Genomic DNA, 7,118 nt, shown 5'->3' on the forward strand with positions numbered 1-7,118 from the left:
TAAATGAAATCAAAAATGAAAATTATATCCTTCATATATATATATATATATATATATACATATATACATATATATATATATATATATATATATATATATATATATATATATATATATATATATATATATATATATTTCAGACCATTATTGTGGTGCAGTAACCTACCCAGTAATGCAATATAATGTCTTTTCTGCAGGAAGATGTTGCAATCACTCACTGTTTAACACATCCCATGAGCAACAGATTTTTTTTTGCGTGTGCGTGTGTGTACAAAGTAGTTATAAGAATATAGAAAAATAGTGACATAATGTCATCAAATTGGCATATTAACGTGAGCAATATTACTGTTCTGTGAAAACAATTACTGTGAAAGTATAAATTTTTGCAGCATTAATATTTTCGTGCATTTCATGCAACCAGAAACTAGCTAAAAAATTAAAGCATATTTTTGCTTGCCATATTATGTTCTTGTAGTTGATTCCAAGGAATAAAAACATGCAAATAGTCATCTTACCCAGCCGAGCATGAAAAATTACTCGCATGAAAATATCTACTTTTACATTAAGTGAAACTTTAAAAAGTGACATTGGTTGTTTTCTGCTCAATTGTGATATTACTCCTGCATCCTGATTTCATGCTTTTAATTTGTTTTCCTCACCTTTTTTTCACCATTTTTCATGGAGATGATCTGTGAGACTATAGAAGCACAGCACAATTCTTTGAATATCGATAGCTATGAAAAGAGTCAAATGAAATTATAAAGTTTCTCCGAAAATGGAGCAAAAATAAAGTTATAAGAGTTTTAAAATTGAATATACTTTTGTGAAAGAGTGTGATATGCTATGCAGATTAAGCACAGTAGTGGTTTTTATCACCTCATAAATTGCATTGCTTTGTTCAAGATCATTGTAAAATCATGAAATTGCTTCTTTTGATAATAGTTCATCTACTTTGCTCCCCCCCCCCCAACTTTAAATGTCAATATTGCTTAATCAGAAACTGTAGAATAAAGGATAATTAATCTCTCCACAAATTTTATGTTAAAAAAGGGAGTAATTCAGTGGAGATTTGTGTGTGGCAATATTGTTAAAACTTCATCTAATTTGCATGTGCATTACTATTGCCACAGTTTTATAAATGTTTTGATTAGTAATATCAAAGTATTCGATTCTGATAACGTGTCCATTGTTCCATTGTTATTTCATATCACTCTATTTCTCAGTCTACTGAAAGTTGAAAGTTTATTGCCTCAATCACCCCACTGGGGTATGCGAGTTCAAAAGCAACATAATGTACAAAATATGATAACATACATAGACATAACGTACACAAATGTTACAGGCACCGCTTGCAAGCACTAAAACACCAACTCATAAATACATACAAATGTTCTAATATCATAAGTCTACTTACTAAGTCATCCTTAATAATCATATTTACACACAAAAAATAAAAGTCATTAGACTGTATTCATGATACTGTTTTGATATAGGCTCTAAATGATTTATCACTTATCAAAATATTGAACTATTTCTTACAGAATTTTGCCATCTTCACCATTGTCTCCTTAGTAGTGTCATTAAAAAGTGAATCCATTTTAAGTACGTTTGGGTGTTTCCAGAAATATTTCTGAAGCGCTGTTTACGAGAATTATGGAAAAGTGGACATTGAAATAAATAATGAAATAAAAGTTTATTCATCACCAATCTGGCCGAGAGAGCAATTTTCACACATTCTTTTATTTGTTGGGATTGGGTTTCTATTTCTATCATATTTCAGGCTGTGATTTTCATGACTCAAAAGTACCATGAGTGTATAGTGAAAAATCTGTGATATGCAGCTCAAAAAAAAAAATGAACTTTTGGTGTGTATGAAGATTTTTTATCATCCTCTAGTAATGCAAACACTTTAAACTTTAGAACTAAATATCAGTAGGGCCCATAAGCCTGTTACACTTGTCACAAGATAGCAAATAGGTTTGCTGGGAGTAACAGTTCCTAGTACTGTTATAACAATTAGATTCCCTTAGCTAATCAGCATCTTTAAAAATCTGAGACATTGTCACAAATGCATACATGAATTAATGCACAATCAAACACACACACACACATACACAAAGGAGTAATAACTACTTATCAGGCCTATTGTTGCTATTTTACCATTATAGCATCACCTTTACTATCATTCTTATTACTGTTATAATCATTATCTCTGTAATATCATCACCATAATCATTTATTCATTCATTCACTCAACTAATCATTCATTGTTTACTTGTGTATCTATCCATCACCTAGTAGGTTTATGAAAACCTCACACTTTCATTAACAAACTTTACAAGTACATGAATTAAGTCAGCTCCCATGCAAAGATGTATGAATGTGTATAACTGTCCGTTTATGTAGTATAGGTGTTCTTACTGATGCGGATATGACAGGTTACTGTAAAACGAGGAATTTTCGGGTGCATCTTAATTTTGCAAATTTCACGAGAGCCAAGATTTGTGAAATTAAAATGCACATGAAAGTTCTTGTCTACACTTTACGCATTGAATGTTAGAGGCAACTCACGAAAAAGACCGTCGGCTCCAATTCGCGAAAATTTCATGCCGCGAAAATATCGTGTTTTACAGTATGTGTATACTAATTTTTGGTCACATGACCATCAAGTATCGAGAAGAACAGGAGACTGGTGCACTGTCAGTCTTGACTACAGCATCAATGAAACTGCACACATTAGTCTGGTTTCCAAACCCTTCGCCAACTATAGCCCCTTCCAACAAATGCGCGCTTCACACCAATGAAGTCTCCGCCTCATTTGCAGGAACATCCAGCTCAACCTGCTACACTGTACTTCTTCTTGTTGTTAGAGCGCGTTAATATTCTGGGAAGCAAAATCGTGCCAGCAGATGGTGTGGAAGCCAGACTATAGGACAAAATAATGAAAGCTTAAAAAGAGGGACCAATTCTGCGTTTCTATCATTTATTTCAAGTTGCAGAGAACAAAATGACCCGACGGCCAAAAAAGAATGTCCTTAATACTCTACTGATGATGCTGCAAAAAATAATGCAAAGATACATGTGCTAGAACACTTACCGGTATTAATACTGAACCTATACATGTCATCATTTCACATTTTGTGGTTTAGAGTAAAAAGAAAAAGAATGGAACTATGATATATTGTTTTCATGCTCCATATTGTCAGACAAGGACTGGTCAAACCAAAATCACTGAGGACTGTACTCTTCCTCCCTTTGTATACTGTGTGACCTTTGACATTATTACATCTTTTCACACATCAATCTGCTAGTAATCAGACTACTCATCATACACAGTTGCATCAAAGTTTACTGAAGTTTTATGGGGTATAACTAGATTCTTGAATACACTTCAGCTTTCAAGTTTGACCTTCATCTCTTACCCCTGACCTTTATCACCTTTAATAAGATATAAATCAAACCCCAAATTTTGGGAGTTCTCCCAGGTACATGGACTGACAGTATAGCTATTGAAAACTATTTTTCACAATTTCAATTAGTTTCTATCATCACCACTGAATAGAAACTATACTGTTAGGCTGCGTTCACAAAGAAGTATACTATTCGGGTATTCGGGCTCGTTTTTCGAGGGCACGCGAATAGCTTGAATCGAACGATAGGATTTCCTCACACCGGTTCACATAGGAGGGCACTATTCGAAAGTACCGAATAGCTGCGAAAAGTATAGCAAAGTGGGAATCGAACTTGTTCAATTTTCTTGCAGCGTATACCGTCTCTCGTTTATGAAATAATGACAATTTTGGTCTGGATTTGCCCTTTAGCAAAAATAAGCATGTAGACTGACATTCTGATGCAGTTTAGAAATTGTTAATAAGATTTGCTAGGATGTAGGAGGAAGAAATCCTCACTGCATGGGATGGTGAGTTGACGGTGCGGGTGATGGTGTATTCGGGGCCCGAATAGTGAATACCGAATAGCGAATAGCGAATACCGAATACCGAATACTCCTATGTGAACGCAGCCTTAGACAGGAACAACATTAATCATTGGATATCAGGATGAAACTATAACATCGATCAAAATAAGTATGAAGAAAAATTTGAAAACCGTATGAAAACAAGCACTGATTCTGACCAATATTTGGCTGCAGTGATACATTTCTCCCCTTGTTTTATTGGGAACACAGCAGGATCACTGTGTCAGCACATATTTGTATAACCTCTTGGGTATTCCCAACGTACCTTCCTCTTTGAAAAAAACAAACAAAAACACACAATTGTTGAGTAAGTTACTGTTATGAGCCACAAGAACAAGGCAACTATTTCAGACAGTTCAGTTTATATACCTTTTTTTAAAGGCTGCGACACACTTACACTTTACAAGCAAACAACAGCTGAGTTTCTAAGTTTAATATCTAGAATGATCATTAATGACACAGCTTACAATATGCATCATACACAAATTGCTGAAATGACCAATTGAAAATATGTCTGCATACTTCTGAGCCTTTAATAGCAATTGAACAAAGCCTTTGCTTTAGTTAGTGATATATGTACAGCAACTGACAATAGAATGAGACGGCATCGCGATGTTTCCACCATAATCCTGGTTATGATATTCACTCTTGCTTGAATCCTACAGCTCACAATCTAAATGTGTAATCAAGATCAAATTCCTTTCTTCCATGCATTCTATGTGATTTGATAAAATAGGCAATCACCTAAAGGTACTTACTATGAGTATACTGCATGTCTACGTAACTGTGAAGTAAGGTAAATGAAGTGCAGATGCAATCCAAAGATGAAATAGCTGTGAAGAGACAAACTCCTTAAAAATAGGAGTAAAACAAAGACAAAAACAATTTATAAAGAAACAATTGCACTACCAGATGTTCACCGGTGCCCAAAGGAATAATGGTTCAACATACTTACATGTTGACTTGTGAATTCACAAGAAGGTATCAATTCAATATGATCCCTATTGGTACAGTTCTTGACTTTGAAGAAAAACAAACAAACAAACAAACAAACAAGTACAGTATCTACAGTATTATGTACATTGTCTCACTTGAATTCATACACAGACAAGCAAACAGAGTAAAATAGCTCTGAAAACACCAATGATAAGACAACCTAGTTAGGAGCCTCTAAGGCTCAGTTGATGGGATCATAAGCTCTTGATGTCCCCAGTTCAGGCACATCAGCAGGGCAGTACTGCCCTCCAGTGAGGCATATATCACCAAATAGCTTCCTCCTGTGGAAGTCTAATAAACACTTGATGGAAGCATCAAAAAGCTTCCGTAGCGTCACAAAAAAAAAGAAAATAAATCCACACCAAAACATCAATACCTCATATCTTCAGGTGTTATATGTTCAGATCATTATCTGCATACTATAATCACTGAAAGTACAATGAATAAATTTCCCATTAAATCAGTATCTCTACCTTGATATCATCTTTCAGGATCGACACAAACACATAATTATTACCTTGAAGTTGTCTCATTTTCTATTTTCTGTTTTACAATGTTCAGTAATTTATGTAATGAGAAAACAGAAATAGGTTTTAACAACTGCCAAAACAGAACCAACTTGGGTCTGCATGACCACTCCTCCGATATGAATAATCATATCGTGTATCGCATTTTCTTGACTCTCATCTTAACTATGTGTGGCACCACTTGCCCTGTCAGGCAAGCCCATATTTGAAATGTTGCAAAACTCTTGCTCAAACATGAATATTTACTTGCCCAAAAAGGAAGTGAAAAAATATCAGAAAATGAAATACAGAAATTCACGGGCCTGATAAAGGCTTGATAAAACACAATCATTTGAAAAAAACAGCACACATTGATTCACATACATTGGAGTAACAAACTTGGTTCGATGAAGTGTCGGTATTGCATTGCAATGGGGCTTCTTCACGTAAGTGTTGAAAAGTTGATGAATGAATCAAATTAAAGTGCTTTGCACTGATCACTAAAAAGTCATTATCTTTGCCCAATTTGGGCAAGCATCCTTTTCTCATTGTTCCAAAACACTTGCCTGACTTTGATTTTTACTTGCCCCGGGCAATCGGGCAAGTGCTTATGTGGCACCTTGTAAAATGGCACAGTATAGCCTGGCATATCATCAGGGTCCCGTTTTATGAAGAGTTAAAATTGATTATAAAGTTGATTTCAACTGTAAGTCTATGGCAGACTGTGTGGTAAGGAAATTTGAAATCAATTTTATCTTTTGATAAAACGTGGCCCTGAAGAACCAGATTGAGATATTAACACATTATTGCACTCATGATCACTCCTACAATGTCTGCCACATGCTGTGTCCTTATGGGTCAACTGAAGGTGCTCAATGGGAGTGTCATGAAGTCATTGCAAGGCCAAAGATTGTAGAGACCTGTGTCGAAACACCATATCACCCCCATAAAACTTGCAGACCATTGAGCTAAAAAAATACAACATGAGGTAATTTGCCTGGCATAGACTCATTATCTGTTATAAGTCAACAGTTTTGGGCTCTGCCAAATTTCAAGGTCCAGCAATTTGTTTGAAGCTTCAAACTTTTACAACCTAACTGAAGCATTTTTTTTTTTTGTTGACACAGATGTCAGAATTTTTGACAAAAAGCTAGAGTAGATAAAACCATATTATTGAAAACTGCTGATAGCAGTCTCAATATCAATAAAAACATTTCAAGAAATTTCAGTTGAATAAGAACATAAGTACCAACAGATACACATTTATTGATTGACTTATGTCATGCCTAATTTTGCACACACCTGACCACATTTTCAACTTAAACGCTAATATCCCAGACCTAAATCTACCCCATGGTCAGGTTTATTTCTGTTTTACCAGGATCTCCTAAATACAATGAGGCAGATGAAATATGCATGAAAAATTTCTTTGACCTTGAAATTTCACAATTTCCTTCTTGGTTTTTGCTAGGATCTCCTAAATGAAATGAAGCATAGATGAAATATCAGTGAAATACTGAACTATGATATTGAACTTTGCAACTGATTGACAAATTGCCCTACATCAACCTAAATAAGCACTGAATTGATCAGTGTTTTAGTAGTAGCCATGATAAAAAAAATCATGGGCGTACATAGGC

Source organism: Diadema setosum, chromosome 4 (assembly GCF_964275005.1).
Source record: "Diadema setosum chromosome 4, eeDiaSeto1, whole genome shotgun sequence".
Lineage (NCBI taxonomy): Eukaryota > Metazoa > Echinodermata > Echinoidea > Diadematoida > Diadematidae > Diadema > Diadema setosum.